A 27686-nucleotide genomic window follows, 5' to 3' on the forward strand; every position below is an offset into this window, starting at 1 on the left:
GCCATCTTTGTATTTTTCTCTCATACTAGTTCTGTCACCGTTTTATCAACACTGAAATTTTAGAGCTAACAAAGCACAGGGGTTTTGTTGTACTGTATTTTTCAGAAAATGGAGGTGTCTTGTTCCTGAAACACAGGTGTCGTCAGAAAATCCTAGTGTTGCATTTCTCATAATTATCTGATAGGAGTACTAACTACTATATATAACTGGCTAGAATACCTGGAGATGAGCACTTGGTGTGTTTCAGGAACAGGAGCTTATACACTATAGCCCATGGCAATAATGGTTTTATTTCTTGCAATAATGGATTTTTGTTGGCATATACACTATACCCCATGTATACAATTCTTCCAGAATGCCAACATTGCATGCGCATCCGCTGAAATTTCTTTTACAGATTGTTGGGCAGAAAAAACCAGTCATCGAACGAAGTATAAGATATTTCCAAAGTATCTAGCCCAATGTGTATGCATACTTCTTACTCTAATTTTGAGCATACTGCTTCCAAGTTAGTACGTGGGAGTTGGGAGCAACACAAAAATGTGAATTTGTTGAAAGAAGAAGAAATACACATGCTCCGTTGATTCATTGTTGTAACAAATATTCTCCTAGTTCGCATCTTTTTTTTTCTTTCGATGAAGCTCAAAAGTGCATGTCAGGCAAGCATACGCGATGCCTTTTTGAGAACCTGTGCACCACAAAAGTTCTGAGCAGAGACATGACATGACCATGCACACATGCATCTGTATGTAGAACACGTCTACGGGTAGATGCTGCTACACATACGATGCTACTGAATCCATAGAACAAGCTGATTTTGCAAGAATGATCTCCTGAGAAACTGTGCACCCCAAAGCTTTGAACAGAATATACACGTATGTTCATCCATGACAAGACCACGCATACTTGCCTGTCTATGTACCATAACACGTCTACAGGTAGTAGATAGTTGTACTGTACAAGGTATACTGGTATCTGTTGAGAGAGCTGGCAGATGATGATGGAGGCCGTGCATGCCAATGCCAGCCCTTAGCCCTAGGTAGGTAGCTGCACTAGGCTAGCTAGTCAGCTCCATGCCATGGCCTTTCTCGGGCGATGCCTGGGGGCCAGGCCGAGCCAAGCACAAGAACTTTGTCTCGCAGGCTCCTGTCTGTCTGGTCTGCACTGCACTGCTAGCTCGCTCTACGCTACAGCCGGCCTACGGCCCCCATCCATCATCCACTCCATCCGCTACCTGAGCTGAGAAATCGCATGCGGTGGGGCCCACGCGCCCGGAGGTCGAGTTGGAGCTCTTGTGCTTGTTCTCTTCTGCAGCTTTCAGAGAAAGGGAATTGTGTGGAGAGAGAGAGAGGCAGGGAGAAGGAGTTGCTGGCAATGGCGTTGTCCTCTCTGACGGGCGAGCTTGCGAGCTAGGGCGTGCATGCGCTCTCGGCTTTCGGCTTTCTCTCCATCCGAGGCTCCCCGGTGGGGGGTGTCCCTCTCTCCCCCTTCCTTTGTCAGTCTCGTGCTCTTATCCTAGTGCCGGCCCTGTCAGTTAGTCAGACTCCTAGGGCATGCGTGCCGCTGCTCCCAAGAAGACAGCCGTTGCATGGTCATCGACATGTGCTTAGCTTAATCCCATGCTTGTTCACGGTTAAATAATCTCTAATGATCAATGTTTTAAATAGGTCGCTACAGGCTTTTAGAGCTCTCCCGCTAAAGCTATGCACTTTTAGCCCTAAATTAAAATGACGCTAATAGCCGGCTATTTTTTTGCTATAGTGCTAAATTTAGTCATTTATAGCCTGCTAAACCGCTATACAAAACCATCCTTTTGCATTATGTTTTGTTCTTATTGATGACATATATCATGCATTGATGTTTATGTTGCCACGGTATTGCAGTATGTCTCTCTGAACATCAGTTCAGGAGATCTTTAGTAGGAGACTAATGAGACGCGTGGTTACATCAACTCTTTGACAAGCCAGATGTGATTCATTGAAGACTACCTGCTAATGGGATTTTTTCAATGAAATCTAGTATTTAGATTTAATTGACTCTGGTCCAATTCCGAAATCACTACACATTTGGAAGATTAAAGTGCCTATAAGAATCAAAGTCTTGTTCACAAGGAGGTGATTCTGACTAAGGACAACTTAGCAAAGGAAAGATGGGGGGGGGGGGGGGGGGGGGTAGTTGTAACGCCCCGAGACCGGTGCTCCAGATGCCTTCCATGGATTCCGAGATTCATCGTGTGATTTGTTTTGTTCGTTGCATTCATCTTTACATCATGTGCATTGCGTCATGTCATCTTGCACCTTCTAAAAAAAAACCCAGCTAAATAAATTGCATGGATCTTTGATCCATTTAAATCTTGGATGTTCACAATGGTGACTTCTCTTTATAACTTATCCTCCCAATATTAGGGAGCTATTATAAAGTATTCCATGGTTGTGGAATTACCTTGGACACACTTGCAAATAAATCCCAATGCCTTTGTTATTTCAATTCTTGGTCTCCGACTTGTCCTCTTATTCTTTTATCGTTTTATCGAGGCTCTTCCTAAATGTTCAACATTTTCGGAAACTTCGGATTCCTACTCCTTGTTCAAACCATTTGAATTAAATTCAAATGTAAACCTTGCAATCTTGCCCACTCCATTTTTTTTGGAACAAGCACATTTTTACGAGTCCCGGAAAATTGTCCTCCTGCTCAACTTCCTTTCCCTAGCCCCTCTTCCTTTTCCTTCTCTCTAATGCTTTTTCTGTTAAAGAAAATTAGAGGGAGGGAGAGAGAGCCTGCGCCCGCCGGCCTCTTGGGCCTGACCAACCAGGCCGACCGACCCACCAAGGCCCAACCATCCTTGCCATAAGCCCAGCCGCACCTATAACCCTAGCTCTCTCCTGATCGATCCCCGTCCTCCTCGTTCTCCCCCTGTGCGCCGCCGCCACACACACCCATCGCCTCCATGGCCGCCGTGCCCCGCCTCGCCGCCTTGGCCTCGCCAAGCTCGCCGGCAGCTGCGAGCTCACTTGTCCCCGCCATCCTTCTCCGTCGCGCGCCTCCGGCCTGCTCGCAAGCGCCAAGGCGCTCCTCTTCCTCCGTGTCCGACCCCGCCAGCTGCCTCGCCCCTCCTCGCCGCCCCGTTGTGCTCCGGAGGTCGGGGCCACCATGGACGAGCCCCGCGACCACGCCCCTGCCGTCCCCGCGCCCTGCGGCCTCCCAGAATGCCGCGCCATCGCCGTTCGTCTTCAACCGCGGGAGCGCAGTCCTCCTCCAACTCCGTCCCCTGGCTGCCTCTGTCTGCATCGAGCAGCTCGTCGCTCAGCGCCATGGCACCTGCGCCCTCAAGCTCCTGTGCCAGCCTCGCCTTCTTGCGCCACCATCGCCGTGTCCGCTCTGTGCTTCTCCACCGAACGACGTCGCCGCCGGCGTGCTCTGCCAGGATCCGGTGGATCTCGGCTTCCCCTGCGACTCTGTCGCCTTGCCTTGTTCCCGGAGCCACGGCGCCCTGCTTGCGTCAAGCCGCTGCATCCGCTCGCCCGCATCGACCAGCGCCAAGCCCCTGCCGCCGGCCTCCTGTCTTGCTTCTTTTTGGACCAGCAAGAACGCCGCCAAGAACCGTACGCGGACGCATCGTCTCTAGGATTTTTCGCCAAGTACCTCTACGTGCGGACTCGCCAAGTACTCAACCCGGATGCGCCAAGTTTGACTATGAACGGCTACACGTCCGACCCCGTATTCGAACCTCAAGCGCCAAGTTCCACTACCGTTGTCGTGCATCCGACAAGACCAAGTGTACGACTCCACCCGGCGATGCGGCAAGTACCTCCACGATGACCCGAACATCTACAGAAAAATGTGTACCACTACCGCGAGGACCGATAGTACCTCTACTTCCACTACCGTTGCGTGAACGACTACTTCCTCTACGACCCGTGTACCACTACTTCCTTCGACTTACTCGTTCCACCCCAAAATGCACGCTTCAAAGGTATAACCCCGAGACGACGCCCGTGAACGAATGCATGTGTTGTATGAGATGCCCGTGGTTGCATCGTGTCCGAGTTGTCATTGCACTTTGCTCCTAGTTTGCCATGCCGTCGACCCGTGGGAACCCGGTAACCGGGAGCACGCCACCATCTCTTGCGTGTTCCACACATCCGCACACTTCTCTTTTGCATCGGTATCTCAATCGAGTTACCGGTACCGATATGTTGCCGTGGCACCCTTTCGTTCCGCCATGGTGACCAAATGCTCTATATCATCCTTCTTGTCAACTTTTCATAAAAATTGCATCCAACCTTGAATATGTCATTCGCATCATGGTAACAACTTTAAAAATGTTTAAAATTGCTGTTTGCATTAGATTGCTATATGCACATGGGGATTTTTCGGAATCGTTGTTTGTTATTTCCGGCCTCATTTAAACTTGCTTAAATAGATAGTTTTATTATGCTTCATCTCTTGCCATGTTAACCAACATTTAATATTGATTTGTAGCATAACCGAGAGTTAACTAAATAATTGATGTGGTGTTTTGTCAATATGCAACTCGTTGCATATTGAGCTCCACTTAATTTGTAGTATTGTTTGTTACATTTTGCCATGCCATGCCTCATTTAAACCGGACATGCATCATACTTGATTGTGCATCATGCCATGTTTATGATTGTGTGTTTACCATGTTGTTGCTTCTTTCCGGTTTGCTTATCTCGTTAGCTTCGGTTACGTTCCGGAGTTGTGAGGGTTCGTTCGACTACGTCCGTTTGTCTTCCTCATGGACTTGATCTTCTTCCTAGCGGAATTTCAGGCAAGATGACCATACCCTCGAAATCACTTCTATCTTTGCTTGCTAGTTGTTCGCTCTATTGCTATGCTGCGCTACCTACCACTTGCTATATCAGGCCTCCCATATTGCCATGTCAAGCCTCTAACCATCCTTTCCTAGCAAACCGTTGTTTGGCTAAGTTACCACTTTTGCTCAGCCCTTCTTATAGCGTTGCTAGTTGCAGGTGAAGCTGAAGTTTGTTCCATGTTGGAACATGGATATGTTGGGATATCACAATATCTCTTATTTAATTAATTAATGCATCTATATACTTGGTAAAGGGTGGAAGGCTCGGCCTTATGCCTGGTGTTTTGTTCCACTCTTGTCGCCCTAGTTTCCGTCATACCGGTGTTATGTTCCTTGATTTTGCGTTCCTTACGTGGTTGGGTGTTATGGGAACCCCTTGACAGTTCGCTTTGAATAAAACTCCTCCAGCAAGGCCCAACCTTGGTTTTAACATTTGCCACCTAAGCCTTTTTCCCTTGGAGTCGCGCTCCTGAGGGTCATTTTATTTTAACCACCCCCCGGGCCAGTGCTCCTCTGAGTGCTGGTCCAAACCGAGCGATGTCCGGCGCCCCCTGGGCAACCAGGGTCTATGCCAACCCGACATCTGCCTCATCCGGTGTGCCCTGAGAACGAGATATGTGCAGCTCCTATCGGGATTTGTCGGGACATTCGGGCGACTTTGCTGGTCTTGTTTTACCATTGTCGAAATGTCTTGTAACCGGGATTCTGAGTCTGATCAGGTCTTCCTGGGAGAAGGAATATCATTCGTTGACCGTGAGAGCTTGTGATGGGCTAAGTTGGGACACCCCTGCAGGGTATAAACTTTCGAGAGCCGTGCCCGCGGTTATGTGGCAGATGGGAAATTTTTAATGTCCGGTTGCAGAGAACTTGACACTTGACCTAATTAAAATACATCAACCGCGTGTGTAGCTGTGATGGTGTCTTTTCGGCGGAGTCCGGGAAGTGAACACGGTTTGGATATGAACGCAAGTAGCTTCAGGGTCACTTCTTTATCACTTCTAGCTTCTCGACCGTTGCGTTGCTTCTCTTCTCGCCCTTATTTGTCTATGTTAGCCACCATATTTGTTTAGTGCTTGCTGCAGCTCCACCTCATTACCCCTTTCCTGCCCATAAGCTTAAATAGTCTTGATCTCGCGGGAGTGAGATCGCTGAGTCCTCGTGACTCACAGATTCTACCAAAATAGTTGCAGGTGCCCACGATACCAGTGCAGGCGACGCAACCGAGCTCAAGTGAGAGTTCGACGAGGAACTTGGTCGTTACTATGTTTCGTTTCCTGATGATCAGTAGTGGAGCCCAGTTGGGACGATCGGGGATCTAGCATTTGGGGTTATCTTCTTTTCATTTGGTTTTGACCGTAGTCGGTCTATGTGTGTATTTTGAATGATGTATGATTTATTTAAGTATTGTGTGAAGTGGCGATTGTAAGCCAACCCTCTTTATCCCATTCTTGTTCATTACATGGGATTGTGTGAAGATGACCCTTCTTGCGACAAAACCTACAATGCGGTTATGCCTCTAAGTCATGCCTCGACACGTGAGATATATAGCCGCATCATGGGATTTACAAGTTGGTAATCAGAGCCATCCCCGACTTAGGAGCCCCCTGCTTGATCGAATCGCTGACGTTGTTGAGTCTAGAAAAAAAAATTGAGTCTTAGGATTATATATACCGGAGATTAGGATTCTTTTTACTCCTCAGTCCCTTCGTCGCTCCGGTGAGGCCTCCTGACGTAGATGTTTTGACTTTCCTCTTCTCAAATTTCACTAAAAAAAATTTAGGATCACACGGGTATCTTGGAATTGTTTCGATGGTTTTGTGACGAGAACATTGTTCTTGGTGCCTCCTGACATTTAGGGGTTGTGGCAGTGTCCCGGGGAGTTGAGCTCCGAGGTGTTGTCGTCATAATTTTATCGTTGCAGTTCTGGAATACCTGAGTTTCGCCGACATCGAAAATCTCTTTTATGCAGTTGTTGGTGAGATCACCTCGACGCCACCCAGTACTGGGGCGGGAGTTCGGGAGTATTGCCATAACTCGTATAACGGATGCTTTTCGAAGGTTGAGGTACACGATTTCCGGAGTTTTCTTGGTTATGTGTTGACGGATGGATACAACTGGATCTAGGGATTGTTAGTTTGGGTGAGATATATTGCGTCCCCTATATCCCCAACACCTGACTGCATAACCAGAAAGTTTTGGGCGTTTATAAGTGGGAATTCAAGTAGCTCCTAGATTATCTTTCCAACAGACACATGATACGATATGGGATCTATCATATGTTTGTTTCCGGCTTATTTCCTAAGCCAATCCTTTGTTTTGTTTTGGTTTGTGGTATTCGAGTTGCTTCGAAGTCAAGTGTTGATTCCTTACCTTTCCTAAGCGGTGTTCTCATACTTCTATGTGAATACCAATCCTTCTTGATCATCGAGATTGTCATGCCATTTCTTTTCCAACCGACATGCTCTTTTTCATGTGGATCCGATCATTTCAACATTCGCGAGATCAATTCTCAGTTCTTTGCAATAGTGTTTGCTTCATCCGTCCCAAGTTGTCTTTGTTTTCCCCGCCCTCCCACCCTTTTTCTTCAAGGACTCAGATTTCTTAATCAAGTATCCATCTTATAGATGGGAAGTCTCTCCATTCTTTTCCGTCAATGTTCTTATCCGGTGATTCTCAGGAAGATACTAACGGAGCCTTAACTTCATCATTATTCGTTCTCTTTCTTCTCTAGTGGATTAAATTCAAGCTTTGTCGATCATATCTTTTCCTCGTTTCAAATGTTTTTCTCGTACCGGTGCACCTCTTAATCATCCACTTCTCGCTATTCAATTGTTCCGGAGTGATGAAGATATCTCAGAAGATTCAAGTTTCCATTCTCAATTCACTCAAGTTCTTTTGAGGATGCTATCTCATTCAAGCCATTTAATTCAACCGGTGCAATCTCTCTTTTCAAGCAATCGTTCAACGGTGGTTCTTTTGAGTGGGCCCTAACCCATAGGTCTTTTCCTAGGATCTTACCTGACTCTTCTAATTTTCCCGGAGCTTCTAAAATTCTTTTCAAGGATTGACGTAAGAATGGGTTATCATCAGTCATATGTCTTTCTCCAAGATCTTTCAAATTCTTTTCATCGTTGGTTCAACCATTCCAATTTTCATTCCGGAGTGCCTCAACAATTAATGGTGGTGTTTCTCATCGTCATTCTCAACATTTGAAGACCGAAGAAGAGTTTCTCTTAAATCTCGCTTCATTCTCTTCAAGATTCATGGTTCTAGCTTGATGCCATCCTGTCATAATTGTTTTCGATTGTGAGAATTCTTTTCACCCATCTGGAGCATTTCAGGAGTCTTTTCAGTTTGATTCTCCGGAGCCCATCATCTCAGAATTATTCATTCAAGCTTTCAGCTCTCGTTCTCCAAATCATACCGGTGCATCATTCAAGTATTATCTAATCAGCTCGGGATCTTTGCGTTCACTTGTATCTAAATTCTCTCAAGTATCTTCGTTCATTTTCTAATTCTTCCCGGTGTTTCTTTATCTTTTCTTCGTTCATTATCAATTCTTACGGTGGTTCGTTCAAGAGTTCTCTTCCTTCGTTATCATATAGATCCATTCGTTCTTTCCAATCCTACCGGTAGTTCATTGAAGACCTTCCCAAGTTTGCGCCATATCTATCTTAATCCTTTCTACGAGAATAAGTAGTATGCCAAATCCATTGCTTGTCATCAATTTAATTGGTGAAGGATGAGCATAATGTAATTCTTATTCTTGTTTCATCGAGTAAATTCAATTCCTTATTCCGGAGGTTCATCAAAATTCTTGATTTCATTTGTTCATCTTTCTTTCCGGAGTTCCAAGTTTTCTCGGTTATATCATTTCAAAGCTTCATCTTATCACTGCAAGGCTTCACCTTGTGTTTTCAACTTCTCTTTCTTTCTATCATCCTTTTATTACCGGAGTTCTTCATGGAGTTTCTTCATGGTGGTTCATCAAGGATTTAATTCATTCTCGAAGTGTTCCCAAGATTCTTGTTGGAAGAGCTCAAATATTCTTCTTCCTGCATTCCAAAGTGCAATTCGTTCTACCTTATCATTTGAGGTGGTGTTATGTTATTCTTGACAATTTGAGTTCGCGTTTCATGATTCACATGTTGTCAAGAATGAGATATTTTAAATCCACCAATCTCTTCGTTGGATTTATCTTGTGTCATGTTTCACCTAAAGCCTTCCCTAAGGAATGTTGCTAATATGGTGCTTATCAATGATCCAAGTTTTCTCCTATCCTCTTGGTGAAAGAAGTTTTTCATCGCCTTGGTGCTCTCACTGAAATCAATGGCTTCCTTTAGTGGCCGTTTGTCACCTCATAATGTTGAGATGTTTCCATAAGTCCACTACAAGCTTATTCTTTTCGTTGTTGGTTTTCCAACAACACCGTTCAATCCTTCTTTTTAAGGAGGCTCTTTCAAATTCAATTGTGATAGAAGTTGTCAATTGTGATAGAAGTTGTTGTTCTCTTCTCTGTTCTCTTGATTCCACTCTTTCATTTGTCCCGAAGGCATTGTGATGTTTTCTTCGACCCATCATCTCATTTTGGAGATCATGTTCTTTTCCTTGCTTATCCATTTAACCGGAGTGTCGTATTTTCATTTGAGCTCTCCCATCTTATCAAGTTTTGCCTCCTTCCTCAACCAGAGTGCGGTCTGAAATCTTTCTTACCCCTTGTGACATTTTTCAATAGCTCTGGAGGCAGTGTGTTGTTGATTTCATCAAGTATCATCCCATCTTCTCAAGTTCATGTTAATTCCTTCCATTTTCAGTCGGAGTGCTGTCCAAATTATATCATTCTAATCCTACTCTATCTTGTTTTGACCGGAGTGGCTTCAAAATCTTTCTTGTCCCCTAAGCTCTTAGTTCTCATCATGTTCTTTGTTCTTCTCTGCTAACACAATGTTTGCAATCTCGTTCACCTCCATTGTATTCTTTCTTTTGATTTGTTCAACCTCTCAAGGTTCATTGGTTTCACTTGTTTGTCAAAGAAGCAACTTTGCTTTACCTCTTTCGCTTTTCTCCAGTGCCATCCTAGATCTCGGGACGAGATCCTCTTGTAGTGGTGGAGTGTTGTAACGCCCCGAGACCGGTGCTCCTGATACCTTCCATGGATTCCGAGATTCATCGTGTGATTTGTTTTGTTCGTTGCATTCATCTTTACATCATGTGCATTGCATCATGTCATCTTGCACCCTTTTAAAAAAAACCCCAGCTAAATAAATTGCATGGATCTTTGATCCATTTAAATCGAGGGATGTTCACAATGGTGACTTCTCTTTATAACTTCTTGATCACTTCTAGCTTCTCGACCGTTGCGTTGCTTCTCTTCTCGCCCTTATTTGCGTATGTTAGCCACCATATTTGCTTAGTGCTTGCTGCAGCTCCACCTCATTACCCCTTTCCTGCCCATAAGCTTAAATAGTCTTGCTCTCGCGGGAGTGAGATTGCTGAGTCCTCGTGACTCACGGATTCTACCAAAACAGTTGCAGGTGCCGACGATACCAGTGCAGGCGACGCAACCGAGCTCAAGTGAGAGTTCGACGAGGAACTTGGTCGTTACTATGTTTCATTTCCTGATGATCAGTAGTGGAGCCCAGTTGGGACGATCGGGGATCTAGCATTTGGGGTTATCTTCTTTTCATTTGGTTTTGACCGTAGTCGGTCTATGTGTGTATTTTGAATGATGTATGATTTATTTAAGTATTGTGTGAAGTGGCGATTGTAAGCCAACCCTCTTTATCCCATTCTTGTTCATTACATGGGATTGTGTGAAGATGACCCTTCTTGCGACAAAACCTACAATGCGGTTATGCCTCTAAGTCGTGCCTCGACACGTGAGAGATATAACCGCATCGTGGGCGTTACAGTAGTCAACGATGATGTTTTTGTGATGATAAGCACCTCTTTCCCAATTGTCCTTTTGCCAAACTTTTATGGCGTTCGATTCATATAGCCTTTAATGTCAGCCCTCCAAGTAGTATTAACATGTTATTTGGGATGTGGCTAAGTGGAGTTGAGCTAAACACTGCAGACCATATTTGGATTGGAGTATGCGCATTAAGTTGGGCTACTACTTTGGGCCAAACCTCCAATAGGAGTATGAAACTGCAGAAATGACATGCTTTTTAATAGACAAACTGGTATAATTTTTTTGCAGGTTATTTTCAGGGCCACTACTTGGATTTGTACATGGTCATTATTCACTCCTGCGAAAGCCAAGAAGCTTTTGGATACCGGATGTACTAGATGGGATATGGTAGCTTGGGATATCTACAATCGGTTTGGATGGCGGTCAAATAATAGGCTAGATGTTCAGTCATTTCGACCTATTTTTGCCGGTTGTGGCAAATTTTATCTTCTTTTTCATTCATTTTAAGCTTTGAGTGAGCTTGTACTAGACTGCAGATCTTTTGGATATTTCTTTAATAATGTGGCTGCATGCATTGTTTTGATACAGTGGCCGGGGGTAATCCTCCTTTTCCAAAAAAATGATGCATTGATGCGAAGCTTAGTTATTGAATTCGGACACCTGATTGGCGCTCGGGTTTTGATGTGAGAACATGATTATTTGTCAAGCATATGCAATATATCATATATGATGCCTGGTTATGTACATAATTTTTCAATTTTTCATGATTTATGAGAAGGGACATTTACATTTCCCCCCTAACTTTGTCTCGACCTCATCTTTACCCCTAAAGAACGGTGTTAAACTATACCCCTCTTCCGTCTAGTCAAAGTGCTTTGACGGCGTTAGAGAGTTATTCTGAGCATCGTTGCCCCTCCTTCTTACATGTGGGGCCTACACGCATATCTCCAACCCCACCTCTCTCTTCTCTTCTGTTCTCCCTCGCGACGAATGAGGGAGTCCTGGATAAGGGGGTCCTCGGGCGTCTATGCTATGTGGCATGGGCCGGATTGATGGGCCGTGAAGATACAAGATAGAAGGCTTTCCTCCGTGTCCGGATGGGACTCTCCGTTGCGTGGACATCATGTTTGGCGGCCAGACGTGTAGTTTCCTTTCTCTGTAAACCGACTCCGTACAACCCTAGCCCCCTTCGGTGTCTATATAAACCGGAGGGTTTAGTTCGTAGATGCAATCACAAATCATACAGGCTAGACATCTAGGGTTTAGCCATTACGATCTCGACGTAGATCAACTCTTGTAACCCCTATGCTCATCAAAGTCAATCAAGCAGGAAGTAGGGTATTACCTCCATTAAGAGGGCCCGAACCTGGGTAAACATCATGTCCCTCGTCTCCTGTTACCTTCGATCCTCAGACGCATAGTTCAGGACCCCCTACCCGAGATCAGCTGGTTTTGATACCGGCATTGGTGCTTTCATTGAGAGTTCCTCTGTGTCGTTAACAGAAGGATCAATGGCTCGCCTTGTCGTCAACGACAAAATCACCTCTGGAAGGGTCCTAGCTCCTGGGCAGATCCTCCAGCTTGGTAGTTTTACCATGGGTCCCCGCTCGGCCATTAAGACAAAGCCGGTCTCCCAAACCACCAAAAATCATCTCCGCATTGGCCTCGAACACTCGGATAAGATGGATTCGGCTGATGTTTCATCTTTGAACGAACTGCTAGATCGCATCGCCGCCCTGGGGGTCACGGCAGACTATGATCGGATCGGGCTTAAACCCGATCAGAGGGAAATCAGGTCCCCGCCGATCACCCATCTAGTTGCGGTTGTGGAGGAGCAAACCAAGGATAACTCTCCCCCTATGCTGAGAACAAGCTATGTTCGGATTTCCGAGCCCTGCGAGCCGGATACCCATATTCGGGAGGAGACTCCCTGTCCTCCGAACATAGAACCAGGCGTCGAGCCTGAAAACTCCCAGGATACTCCGGATCCTGGGCTAGTGACCTCAGAAATTCTTAAAACTCCGGATCCCACGGTGGGTCAGGGTTCGGATTTAAGCCCGCCCACCCACCACAAGCAATATCCCCCAAGCAATTCCAGTCCTCCAGACATATGCAACCTAATGTATGTGCGGCAGCAACCTCAGGAAACAGTCCATCACTTTTGGGCCATATTCCTCCTTGTTAAAAACAAGATCAAAGATTGCTGCGACGACGACGCAGTTTCAGTATTTTGCAGCAACTGTACGGACGAGGGTATCCTCAATGCCCTCAACCGACGCCGCATACTGCACTTTGCAGATTTGGCACACATAGTACAGAAATATTGCGCCATGGAAAGCGCCTGGAAAGCCCAGACAGCTCGGTGGGAACCGCCGACCTTTAAGCCACCCACCGGACGGGCAAAAAGGATGCACCCCCACGGGGCACCTGATCATCACCCTACGGAAAAGGAACTTAAGCCCTCAATGGGACACATAACCGTACTTGATGAATGGCTCGACAAGCCATGTCGGATACACACAATGCTGAATTCCGAACCAACACACAGCCTTCGGGCATGTTGGGTACTCCGGCAGATGGCCAAGAGCGGTGAGGCTATCCTCACCAATACGACCTCCGAGAAATACCCTTCGGAGGACAACGATCTCAACGTATTTACGGTCTTGAGACCTTTTCTTCAAATAATCGGCGTAAAAGGGCACTCCCTGACCTCGCCGAAGTCAACCAAGTAGTCGCAGTAAACCCTTGGAACGATACGGCGATAACTTTCACCGCCAACGACGAACCAAGGGCTCGATCAGTCCGCGCACCAGCCGCTTTGGTCTTAAATCCAATCGTCGACGGCTTTCGGCTCTCTAAAGTACTCATGGACGGCGGCAGCGGACTGAACCTCATCTATAAGGACGCGCTCGATAAATGCAAATAGACAAGAGCCGCATCGAGCAGAGCAGTACAACCTTTCGAGGCATTATCCCCAGTCGAGAAGCGCGATGCTCGAGGAAAATTAAACTTGATGTGGTATTCGGCACGCCGAAGAACTACAGGTCCGAAGAGTTAATCTTCCATGTGGCACCTTTCAACAGCGGATATCACGCCCTGTTGGGGCGAGACACATTCACACGCTTTCAAGCCATACCCCATTACGGGTACATGAAGCTCAAAATGCCCGGGCCCAACGGAGTTATCACTATCACCAGTGATCCGGACATAGCACTCCGCGCCGAAAACAAAACCGCATCCCTGGCCCTCGAGGCATTATCCGAGGCCCTTGCGGCCGAGGAGCTCACCGCTTTGTGTTCCAAAGTGGATAGAGACGACGTAATCCTCGACAAAAGGCCTAAGTCCACTTCTTTCAAGCCAGCGGACGGAATAGTCAAATTCCAAGTTCACCCGACGGATCCTAATAAAACAGCAGCCATTGGAGCACAGCTAGATCCGACGGTCGACGCCGCTCTAAGAGCATTCCTGCGCGAGAATTGGGACATCTTTGCCTGGCATCCTCCGGATATGCCAGGAATCCCATGCAGACTGGCCGAACACATCCTCAACATTATAAAGGGGTTCAAGCCAGTTAAGCAAACGCCGCGGCGATTTTCCGAACCCAAGCGACAAGCTATGGGGGAGGATCTAGCCAAACTACTTGAAGCCGGGTTCATTAGAGAGATAAAACACCCGGATTGGCTAGCCAACCTGGTCATGGTGCCAAAGAAGGACAAATCCTGGCGCCTTTGTGTCGATTTCAAAGACCTCAACAAGGCCTGCCCTAAGGACCCCTTCCCACTGCCCCACATTGACCAAATCATTGATGCAACTGCAGGACACGATTCACTGTGTTTCCTCGACACATACTCCGGATACCATCAGATTAAGATGAAGGAATCCGATCAGGCCGCAACGGCATTCATTACTCTGTATGGGCCTTTCTGCTTCAACACTATGCCTTTCGGACTCAAGAACGCCGGCGCCACTTACCAACGCATGATTCAAACATGCCTGGAAAAACAAATTGGCAAGACGATGGAGGCATATGTGGATGATGTAGTCATCAAAACTAAACATGTCGAATCATTGGTGGACGACTTGCGCCTTACATTCGACAACCTCCGAACATATGACATACGGCTCAATCCGGAAAAATGCGTTTTCGGCGTTCCGGCCGGAAAGCTGCTTGGGTTCATTGTTTCCAATAGAGGAATCGAAGCAAATCCGGCCAAAATACGAGCCATGTCACAGTTGGCAATACCAACAGACCTAAAACAGGTCCAAAAACTAGCTGGGTGCGGGGCAGCCTTAAGCCGCTTTATCTCCAAATTGGGAGAGAAGGCGCTGCCGCTATATCGCCTGCTCCGACGTATTGACCACTTTGAGTGGACGGACGCGACAATAGTCGGGTTGGAAGAAATAAAAAGTTTGTTAGCAAACAACCCAATCCTTGCCGCACCTAACGTCAGCGAACCTATGCTGCTGTACATATCTGCAACTCACCAGGTGGTGAGCGCTGTCCTCGTCGTTGAACGAGAGGAAGAGGGACATGTTAGACGGACTGGGGGTTGGTGTCATCCTAACATCCCCTACAGGGGACACAGTCCGTTACGTATTACAAATCATGTATACGGACTCCAATAACGCAGCCGAATATGAGGCACTACTGCATGGTGTCCGGATGGCTGTTTCTTTGGGCATACAACGCCTTGAGGTGTGCGGGGACTCGAACCTCACAATATCCCAAATAAACGGAGAATTCGATGCAAAAGATCCAAAGATGACGGCTTATCATAACGCCGTACTCAAAATATCAGCTCGGTTTGAGGGGCTCGAGTTTCATCATGTGGCCCGAGATAGTAATCAAGCAACGAACATCCTTGCTCGAATGGGCGCTAAACGCGACCCCGTCCCGCCTAACACCTTCGTTGAAAGGCTTTTCAAGCCATCCGTGGTATGGCAGGATGAGAGCGGAAATACCAGTCCGGCGCCGATCACACCCACGGATGCCGAACACGATTCGGATATCATCGGGGGCTCGGGCACCTAACCAACGCCTTCCGCCCATGTAATCATGGCGGTGATCGCCCCATGGACTGAACCCTTCTTAGCCTACCTCAATAGGGAGGAGCTCCCTAATGACCAGAACGAGGCCCGTTGCATAGTTCGACGCTCCAAAGCCTACAAAGTTCATGAAGGGGAACTCTACAAGAAAAGTACTACCGGAGTCCTTCAAAGATGTATCTCCGAAGAGGAGGGACGGCAGCTCTTGGCCAAAATACATGCTTGTCTTGGCGGCCATGACGCCGCAGCTCGGGCCCTTTAAGTAAGGCCTTCCGTACGGGTTTGTTTTGGCCCACGGCCCGAGCAGACGCACAGGACCTCGTACAATGCTGTGTCAGATGCCAGCTTTTTGCCAATTAAAGCCATATGCCACCCACTGCCCTACGAACAATCCCCATTACTTGGCCTTTCGCGGTCTGGGGGCTGGACATGGTCGGACCCCTTAAAGGGGGAAGCCATAAGAAAAAATACTTGCTGGTTATGGTAGATAAATTCACTAAGTGGATAGAGGCCAAACCAGTTAAAACGGCTGAAGTCGGACCGGTGATAGACTTTATATCCGGTGTCCTACATCGTTATGGTGTTCCACACAACATTTTTTATTGACAACGGCTCTAACTTTACAGCCGACGAGGTGAAAACTTGGTGTGCTAATCTGGGCATTAAGCTTGATTATGCCTCCGTATATCACCCCCAAACAAACGGTCAAGTTGAACGGGCCAATGGCCGGATAATGAGCGGCATCAAACCCAGACTAGTGCGATCCCTAAAGGAGTTGGACAAACACTGGGTCGAGGAGCTTGACTCCGTACTCTGGGGGCTGCGGACCATGCCCAAACGCAGGACCAGATACACACTGTTCTTCATGGTGTACGACGCAGAGGCTGTCTTGCCCTGCGATATTATTCATGACTCACCTCGAGTGCGCATGTACGAGGAGAGAGAGGCCGAGCTGAATCGGTAGGACGACTTAGATTGCCCGGAGGAGGAGCGCGATGTGGCAAAAGCCCGTTCCGCATTTTACCAACAACAAGCTCGAAGATACCGAAGCAGAGAAGTGCGGGCAAAGACTTATAATGTCGGTGAACTCGTTCTACGCCTACCAGAGAAGAAAAAGGACAAGCTCAAACCCAAATGGGAGGGTCCCTTCATTATAGATGAAGTTCTCACTGGAGGAGCTTATCGCCTTCACAATGCATCGGATAATCGCTTAGAGCCGAACCCATGGAACGCTGCTCGACTCCGAAGATTATACGCCTAAGTCCGGACACATACCTTTGTTCGTTCCCTTTTTATCCTTTTCATTTTTTTCTTTTTTTTCATTTTTTTACGATTTCTAGCGTGTGTTCGGGTAAGCCGCATACTTGAGGGTTATGCATCCTTAAATGTACACACCCCATAATAACTGGGGGCTTCTCTCAATAGAAGCTTATTATTTTGAGCATAAAGCTCACCATATATATGTGTTGTTTGCTCACATACGTCCTGTCTTCGCCTTTATATGCACCTCTATGACTTAAGTTTTTGCCAAGCTGGGTTGACTGGCTCCTGTACTTATGCCCTACGTCCCCGCTTGTTCGGCTAGGGCATAAAGGGAGCACCTCTGCGATTTTTACAACCGGGTCATCCGGACATGTACCTCAGACGGGTGAAGCCGAAAGCTAGCGTTCTTAAGGGAATAATTGGTCGGCGGACAAACGATGAACTGCCTTTGTTGCAATATAAACTATCAAAATACAAAGACTCCTGTGATTCTTTCGCATCACGGCTCAGGCATGCATACATAATGCATGCTGACCCAGGGAGAGGAACCCTTAACGTAACTATTCTCTCTGGAAGATGTTTCTTACGTTAAAAAGTAATATAACATGACTCCCCAAATACAGTTTGTCTGTTCAAGCACTATGGCCGGATTGCCTGGTTTCCGAACATACTTGGTGTTTCCCACAGGTATAGTATTCAGAAACACTCCAACCTTTGGGTTTTGGAGGTCGAAGCGGAAGGTCTGCCATGACAATCTTTTACAATTCGGCCGGAGATAAGTTTGATGATAAAGTGTATAATCACACGCCTACTCTTTATCTATGCCATCTATCAGGCTGTCTAGTTTACAATCCTGTTGTGAGAATTTGGCGGCTATCTTTACTTGGTCGCACACCAAGCTAACCAGAATTTCTTGTCCGTCTAGTCCTCGAGGTCCGAGCCGGGCCATATGATTCGGATCAAGTCCGGTATACCGCGCTTTCACCATGGCCCAGGCTTCTCGTGCACCTTCTCGACACGCTGATGCCTTCCATAGCTCAAAATGAAGACGAGCTCCCTTGAATAAATTCACGAGCTCCCCCATCATTCCCGGAGGAGAATCGGATGGCCATAAAGCCTTAGCCATGTTCCTCATTGCTTTCCGAGCTCGCTCGTGCACTTTGGACAGCTTTTGCAGCAAGTCGCCTTGAAATCCAGACACTTCTCCCTCGGGCCGCCCAGTTAACAAACCTACAGGAACAAATCTCGTAAAACTTTCCATGAGGGGATCTTATGAAAGTTAGGTTCAAGGACATACTAGATATGCCGTCTTTCAGCTTTCTGTTCTCCTTCAAGGCATCCGACAGTTGGGCTCTTACGTCCTTTAGCTCTTCGGCTTGCTTGATGTTGGCATCCTATAGTTTGTTCTTCTCATTAATGGTCCGTGTTAATACACGTTGACCAGCGGCTTCTTGCCCTTCGGCATGTTGTTTGTCCGCCTACGTAGCCTTTAGCCTCTCCTCCAACTGATCTGTCGATCCTGCTGCTATAAATAAAATAATGAATATTCAAACATCATTGTTAGCACAGAATCGTATTTTCTGGACACTGTTGTGCTTACCATCTGGTGCCTTCTTGGATTTCTTCAAATTTTCCAGTTCGGCGGTGACAACAGTTAGCTTGGTCGAACATTCTTCAAGCTCCTTGGATAGCGTGTTATTTTTTGCCATGAGTACGTGATAATATAAATGACCCTTAAATCAGTTGGGCCAACTGCTTCAAGTCTCGGGGGCTACTGGCACATGATTATTGAATCTACACAAAGTTCTTCCCCGCATATCCTTTGAAAGCTGGAGAGTGGCTCCGGCAAGTCCATCCCGAGGAGCTCGGATATATGCATCCGCAGAGCTGAGGGCATTGAACGCCTCTTCGGTGAAACTTGGGTCGCGCATGGCCTCTTTCCGCCGCCGATGATTCATCGCGCTCTCCACTTCAGAATTGGTGACAGATACATTATCTGAATCCTCTTGGAGATGACAATCCGGCATTTTACCCGTATCAACCCTAGTCCTTATGGCAGGGTCCGGGGCCGGATTGGTCGATGCATGGCCGGCGAGGTCCCCGGATATAGTTCGGCGTATGCTCTTCCTAAGAAATAGCCCAGCAGAAAACGTCACAATACGTTCTATCCACTGAGTGCATGTTAAAAACTATACCTCTTTGGTGAAGGCGGGGGCTCGGAGGTATCTCCTTTTGCCCTTCTTTTCGAAGCCTCGCCCTGCGCGGGCGTCGCCTTCTTAGAAGATGCCTTTGATACAGCTCATTGAGATGAGCGCCGCCCCTTCGGAGCATGAGACAATGCGGAGGGTGAGGCGCTGCTACCTCTTGAGCACTGCGTTGGTTTTCCCTTGAAGAGGAAAGGGTGATGCAGTAAAGTAGCGTAAGTATTTCCCTCAGTTTTTGAGAACCAAGGTATCAATCCAGTAGGAGACCACGCGTGAGTCCCACGCACCTACACAAACAAATAAGAACCTCGCAACCAACGCGATAAAGGGGTTGTCAATCCCTTCACGGTCACTTACGAGAGTGAGATCTGATAGATATGATAAGATAATATTTTTGGTATTTTTATAATAAAGAGTAAATAAGGATGCAAAGTAAAATAAACGGCAATAGAAATAACTAAGTGTTGGAAGATTAATATGATGGAAGATAGACCCGGGGGCCATAGGTTTCACTAGTGGCTTCTCTCAAGAGCATAAGTATTACGGTGGGTAAACGAATTACTGTCGAGCAATTGATAGAATTGAGCATAGTTATGAGAATATCTAGGTATGATCATGTATATATGCATCACGTCTGTGACAAGTAGACCGACTCCTGCCTGCATCTACTACTATTACTCCACACATCGACCGCTATCCAGCATGCATCTAGAGTATTAAGTTCATAAGAACAGAGTAATGCTTTAAGTAAGATGACATGATGTAGAGGGATAAACTCATGCAATATGATATAAACCCCATCTTTTTATCCTCGATGGCAACAATACAATACGTGCCTTGCTGCTCCTGCTATCACTGGGAAAGGACACCGCAAGATTGAACCCAAAGCTAAGCACTTCTCCCATTGCAAGAAAGATCAATCTAGTAGGCCAAACCAAACTGATAATTCGAAGAGACTTGCAAAGATAACCAATCATACATAAAAGAATTTAGAGGAGATTCAGATATTGTTCATAGATAATCTTGATCATAAACCCACAATTCATCGGATCTCGACAAACACACCGCAAAAGAAGATTACATCGAATAGATCTCCAAGAAGATCAAGGAGAACTTTGTATTGAGATCCAAAGAGAGAGAACAAGCCATCAAGCTAATAACTATGGACCCGAAGGTCTGAGGTAAACTACTCACACATCATCGGAGAGGCTATGGTGTTGATGTAGAAGCCCTCCGTGATCAATGTCCCCTCCAGCGGAGCACCGGAAAAGGCCCCAAGATGGGATCTCACGGGTACAGAAGGTTGCGGCGGTGGAAATACGGTTTTGGCTCCGTATATGATGTTTCCAGGGTACATGGGAATATATAGGAGGAAGAAGTACATCGGTGGAGCAACGAGGGGCCCACGAGGGTGGAGGGCGCACCTGGGGGAGGTGGGCGCGCCTCCCTGCCTCGTGCCTTCCTCGTTGATTGCTTCACATAGACTCCAAGTCCTCTAGATCACGTTTGTTCCGGAAATCACGTTCCCAAAGGTTTCATTCCGTTTGGACTCCGTTTGATATCCTTTTCCTTCGAAACACTGAAATAGGCAAAAACAACAGCAATTTGGGTTGGGCCTCCGGTTAATAGGTTAGTCCCAAAAATAATATAAAAATGTATAATAAAGCCCATTAGACATTCAAAACAAAATATATATAGCATGGAACAATCAAAAATTATAGATACGTTGGAGACGTATCAGTCGCAATGGGAAAACTCTTTTGGAGGAGACGTCTCCTGGGTACTTACATGAGAGGAGGGGAGAAAGCTGGGGTAATCGGCTATAATGGCCACTTCCGTGCCATCGTAGCTCACCTGATAAAAGACCCCTCCTTAAGTTCTATGAATATATCCGGATCTTCTTCATATCCGAGATCCAGGTCTCGAACATGGCCCTCTAGCTGCGGAGCGGGGCTGTAGACCCCCTCGACGACCTTTCTCGATTCCTATTAAAAGTAGCCGGATTAAATTCAACTAGCATAACTCTGGAAAAAGGTTGAGTAAGGCAATAAATCAAAAAACTCACCCAGTCGACGGGGTTATACATGGAAAAACCTTCCCGACATTTCAAGCGAGTGAAGTCTTCCTTTTCCCCTTTGTAAAGGTTAGCTAAGATGGTGGCCAGGGCGGCAAAATTCTCTGGACCCTTGCATAGACAACGGGATGCATCGTCCTCCCCGTTGTAATTCCACATAGGAAAACCTCTAGATTGGAGCGGCTGAACGCATCGCGTTATTGAAATCGCCATTACCTCGATTATAGACAGCCCGGAGTTGTCAAGTACTCTGATCTTGCTTGCTAGCCTCTCGACCTCCACACTGTCTTCTTCCTCGAGGCTTCGGGGACGCCAGCTGGCGCGCTTCTTTAAAGGAGCGCTGGAGAATTTGGGAAGACCGCGCCGGATTGGGTCCAGAAGAACGACGTCTTCGATATAAAACCATTCTAAGGGCCACTCTTCGGATGCCTTCTTCGGAGTGCCGGACAGGTCCTGTCCCGGCTATGTACCATACTTCGGCGCCGCCCACCTCGAATATAGATCCCTTTTGGGAGCGGGGGACGAGGCAGAAAAATTTCAGCCATAGCTCGAAATGAGCCTCACAGCCTAGGAACAGCTCTCATAGAGCAACGAAGCCCATAATGTGCAGGATGGAGCCTGGCGTCAGATTGTGCAGTTGGAGGCCGTAATACTCCAGGAGACCTCTGAGGAAAGGGTGGATAGGAAATCCTATGCCTCTCAAAAGGAAGGAAACGAAGCACACCCGCTCCTCTTTAGAAGGATTGGGGAAATTCTCCGCCAGGGCTTCGCCATTGATGGAAGTTAATCCAGCCCGAACGGAGACGAGATCCGTGGGAGGAAGATATCCATGCATCTGAAATTTATTCAGATGGGCGCGGGATACCGAGCAGCTTTCCCAGTCACCTTTTTGAGGGCCGAGGGGGCGTGAGGAAGAGCTAGGAGTGCCGGCCATGTTTGGACAATTTCCTATGGCGAGTTTTAAGGGTTTCCACGTGGTGTGGAATGGCATCTAAGATCTAATCTCCTTAAATAGACGCCTTCCCTGCATGGTCGAGGTGTTATTTGTAAAAAAAGCACCTAGACCGTTCGCATTCATCCGACACGTGGAAGCCGAGGCGACGGCAGCAAAGAATCAATATTTAATGTGGAGCCATATTATCGTCAATCCGAAGTGTAATGGAGAACTCGCCTTGCAAAGCCGAAGACATAAAGCCGGATACTACATCATCATTGAAGGCAAGTTCAGGTGCTAATGAGGGAGTACTGGATAAGGGGGTCCTCGGGCGTCCGGGCTATGTGGCATGGGCCGTACTGATGGGCCGTGAAGATATAAGATAGAAGGCTTTCCCCCGTGTCCGGATGGGACTCTCCATTGCGTGGACAGCAAGCTTTGTGGCCAGACGTGTAGTTTCCTTTCTCTGTAAACCGACTCCATACAACCCTAGCCCCCTCCGGTGTCTATATAAACCGGAGGGTTTAGTCCGTAGAGGCATACAGGCTAGAGATCTAGGGTTTAGCGATTACGATCTCGAGGTAGATCAACTCTTGTAACCCCTATGCTCATCAAAGTCAATCAAGCAGGAAGTAGGGTATTACCTCCATTAAGAGGGCCCGAACCTGGGTAAACATTGTGTCCCCCGTCTCCTGTCACCTTCGATCCTCAGACACAAAGTTCGTGACCTCCTACCTGAGATCAGCCGGTTTTGACACCGACAATGAACCCTAACCCTAGTTCATCGATTTCCTCTATCGCGGCCGCTACCGAGGGCGAGCTCATGGATCCAGATGCAGAGGTGGTGGATCTGATTGCACTGCTCATCTTTGGCCTTTTACACTGGTAGAGGAGGCAGCGACCAGACGGAATGGCCGTAGTTCATGGTACCGGCAGGAGCGGCGGCGGAGCAGACCACAGCGGCGTCGACAAGGGAGGTTCCAAGAGGGTATGTCTCTATGCACAGTCCCCGTTTGCTTGCATGCGCGCTCGTTTAGGTTAATTTCGTCAATAGTGCTTGTGACGTGCTACTTCTTGAGCTTGCGTTGGATTTTCCCTTGAAGAGGAAAGGGTGATGCAGCAAAGTACAGATGAGTATTTCCCTCAGTTAAGAACCAAGGTATCAATCCAGTAGGAGAAGAACGCGCAAATCACCAATACCTGCACAAACAATCAAACACTTGCACCCAACACGATAAAGGGGTTGTCAATCCCTTCACGGTCACTTGCAAAGGTGAGATCTGATTGAGATAGATAAATAAAACTAAACAAAAGATAAAATATTTTTGGGTTTTTTGGTTTATAGATCTGAAAGTAAAAGATTGCAAAATAGTAAATTGGAAACTAATATGATGGAAAATAGGCCCAGGGGCCATAGGTTTCACTAGAGGCTTCTCTCTTAAAGGCAAATAATACAGTGGGTGAACAAATTACTGCCGACCAATTGATAGAAAAGCACAAAGTTATGACGATATCCAAGGCAATGATTATGTAATATAGGAATCACGTCCGTGTCAAGTAGACTGACTCCTGCCTGCATCTACTACTATTACTCCACACATCGACCGACTCCTGCCTACATCTAGAGTATTAAGTTCATAAAGAACAGAGTAACGCTTTAAGTAAGATGACATGATGTAGAGGAATAAACTCAAGAAATATGATGTAAACCCCATCTTTTTATCCTCGATGGCAACAATACAATACGTGCCTCGCTACCCCTACTTTGTCACTGGGTGAGGACACCGCAAGATTGAACCCAAAGCTAAGTGCTTCTCCCATTGCAAGAAAAACCAATTTAGTTGGCCAAACCAAACTGATAGTTCGAAGAGAAATACAAAGATATCAAATCATGCATATAAGAATTCAGAGAAGATTCAAATAATATTCATAGGCAAGCTGATCATAAATCCATAATTCATCGGATATCGACAAACACACCGCAAAAGAAGATTACATCGGATATATCTCCAAGAACATCGAGGAGAACATGGTATTGAGAATCAAAGAGAGAGAAGAAGCCATCTAGCTACCAGCTATGGACCCGTAGGTCTGTGGTAAACTACTCACGCTTCATCGGAAGGGCAATAGGGTTGATGTAGATGCCCTCCGTGATCGAATCCCCCTCCGGAAGGATGCCAGAAAAGGCCCCAAGATGGGATCTCACAGGAAAAGAAGGTTGCGGCGGTGGAAAATTGTTTTCGTGGATGCCTTTGGTGGTTTGTGAATATATAGGGGGCAGAACTAGGTCAGGGGGTCGTGAGGGGCCCACAAGGTAGGGGGCGCGCCCTACCCCCCTAGGCGCGCCCTCCACCCTTGAGCCTCCTGGCTCTTCTGACTTGAACTCCAAGTCTCCTGGGTGTCTTCTGGTCAAAGAAAAATCATCATAAAAGTTTTATTCCGTTTGGTATTCCTTTTCTGCGAAGCTCAAAAAACAAGAAAAAACATAAACTGGCACTGGGCTCTAGGTTAAGAGGTTAGTCCCAAAAATAATATAAAATAGCATATTAATGCATATAAAACACCCGAAACAGATAATATAATAGCATGGAGCAATAAAAAATTCTAGATACGTTGGAGACGTATCATGATGTTCATGAACTTGTTCTTTGTTCTAAATATTTGCCGTAGGATGGACCCAGCTAGAGCGTTTAATCTGAACTGTAGGATGGAAACAAGTGAGTTAGGCAGTTCTGGTACTAAAGGATCTGGCATAGGGTTTTCTTTCCCTTTGGTCGTTGAGTGTACATCAAGTTTTACCAAGTTTAGAGGTGCTATCTTAGATAAAGATCCATGGTGGATACATGATGCTGTTGAAATTAGGTATTGGGACATGGCAAACACTGCTTGGGTGCATGCCCAGTGTGATGATGAGCTAACTATCATGTTTGGAATATATGCAGAAAGTAAGTCAGCAGAGATTGAAATCAATTTTATACAAAGAAGCAGATGAGAGTTTGAGAGGAGGACTACTAGATCACAAGGTAATAGTTCTCAAGCTAGGTGCAGCTAGACGAGACGGAGGGGTAGAAATGCAGGTGGGAGAGGAAATGCAGGTTGTAGAGGAAATTCTGGTGGCAGAGATAATTCTGGTGGTTGAGGTAATTCTGGTTGTAGGAATGCAGGAAATTCAGAGGGTAGTTCAGTACATAAACCAAGTGGGGCAGGTCTTAGCAGTAGCAGACAAGCAGATGCTGCTCCTATCATAGAAGAGGAAGCTCCTGATGTTGTTCCCACGGATGATGAGGATGAAATCTTTCATCCTGAGTTTGTAATTGCGAAAGTGCCCAAGGGGAAAGAAGTAGTTCTAGAAGATTAAGATTAACCCCCCTCCCTCAGTTTGAAGAGACGGATTCGGATTAGAGAGAGGAGGATGGTGACATGACTTATTCTGAGATTCTGATGATTATAGGCCAGATGTGCAGTTGAACAGAGATGATCCTTCTCTAGCAGAAGGAACTATATTATCTGATGTGATAGAGTGTAGAAATGCACTAGCACCTTTCTCAATCAAGACACAGAGTGGGTTCAAAATTGACAAAAGTGAGCCAGGTTGATTGACAGTTCATTGTGCATATCCAATGTATTAGGAAGATCGAGCATGATGGGCTATATGATTTTGTAGGGATAGCGTTCTTTAGCATTTTTATTTTGAAATGCATGATTGTTTGTTGGTATGCCTGAGTATTGATGTCTTTATATCAAATTATAGACTGTTGCCTTGAATAACTCATATTTAATATTCATACCATGATTAGATTATATGATCAAGATTATGTTAGGTAGCATTCCACATAAAAAATTATCTTTTTATCATTTACCTACCCGAGGACAAGCATGAATTAAGCTTGGGGATGCTAATACGTCTCCATCATATCTATAATTTATTATTATTTCATGTCAATATTTTTCAACTTTCATATACTTTTGGTAACAATTTATATGATTTTCTTGGACTAACATATTGATACAATGCCTACTGCCAGTCCCTATTTGTTGCATGTTTTCTGTTTCGCAGAAAATCCATATCAAACGTATCCTAAACGTGATAAAAATTTACGGAGATTTATTTTGGAATATATGTAATTTTTGTGAAAAAGAATCAACGCGAGATGATGCCCGAGGGGCCCACAAGCTCAGAGGGCACGACCCCTTACCCTGGGCGCGCCCAGCTGGCTTATGGCCACCTCATAGGTCTACGGGTGTCCTTCTGCCGCAAGAAATATAATATCCGGATAAAAATCCCCTCAAAATTTTAGTCTAATCGGAGTTACGAATCTCCGGGAATTTAAGAAACGGTGAAGGTCCAGAAAACAGGAACGTGAAACAGAAGAAAACAGGGAGGGAGGGAGAGAGAGAGAGAGAGTTCCCAATCTCGGAGGGGCTCCTGCCCTCTGGGGGCCATGCAGGCCAAGGACCAGAGGGTAAACCCTCTTCCCGTCTAGGGGGAAGACCAAGGAAGAAGAAGGAGGAGGGGGCTCTCTCCCCCTCTCTCCTGGCAGCGTCGGAACACCGCCAGGGCAATCATCATGTGACCGCGATCTACACCGACAACTCCATCATTTTCATCAACACCTCCATAACCTTCCCTCATCTATATTTAGCGGTCCACTCTCCCGCAACCCATTGTACCCCCTACTTGAACATGGTGCTTTATGCTTCACTAGCACTCATGCCCGTGCGCTGCAACGGGATAATAGAATTACATGCATCTGGCTCAATATAAGAATGGATCATGACCCCCAAATGATTGTATTCTCTAGTTCAACACGACGCCATTTAATTAGAGCCAAACCAATATATTCTCTTATATTGGCACGTGTCCATAATTTCCTTCAATTATAATTAACCATTTTTTTGAAAATTCCATACATTTAAAACAAACACGAAAAAAATTGAACGAAACATTTTTTGAGATTCACAGACATTTCTTAAAAGCATGAACCTTTTATAAAAATACGAACATTTCATAAATTGGTGAACAATTTTAGGAAATGGGAACATTTTTTCAACATTTAGAAGAAAAAAATAGAAAATGCATTTTAATGCAAAAGTTATTTTTATTTTTTGAACATCTCACTAAAACAAGAATATTATAAATTTGTAACTCTTTTAAATGCAATTTTTAAATATTGAACAAAATTAGAAGAACCCAGATAATTTTTTGGAAAAAAGATTATTTTTTACAATTTTGAAAAAAATTGGAATGACAAAATTTTAAAATTGCAATCATTTTATAAATAGGATCACAATTTGGGAATTCGTACATTTTTTTAAAACACAGAAAAAAAGGGTGGCCCAGTCTTGGGTGCCTTGTGCGTACGTCGGTCTATTTGCCGCTCTGTGCGGTAAATAGGATTTTTCATTGCTGTGTG

General features: G+C 45.9%; 1 long non-coding RNA gene across 1 annotated transcript; it reads left to right on the forward strand.

The window, feature by feature from the left end:
• Positions 1–2191: 2191 nt before the first annotated feature.
• On the forward strand, positions 2192–6277 carry LOC141027804 (uncharacterized). Its single transcript, XR_012189733.1, has 2 exons — positions 2192–3973; positions 4702–6277. It is a non-coding gene; the product is annotated as an uncharacterized lncRNA (long non-coding RNA).
• The last annotated feature ends 21409 nt before the right edge of the window (positions 6278–27686 follow it).

Source organism: Aegilops tauschii, chromosome 7 (genome assembly GCF_002575655.3).
Source record: "Aegilops tauschii subsp. strangulata cultivar AL8/78 chromosome 7, Aet v6.0, whole genome shotgun sequence".
In the NCBI taxonomy this organism is placed as follows: Eukaryota; Viridiplantae; Streptophyta; class Magnoliopsida; order Poales; family Poaceae; genus Aegilops; species Aegilops tauschii.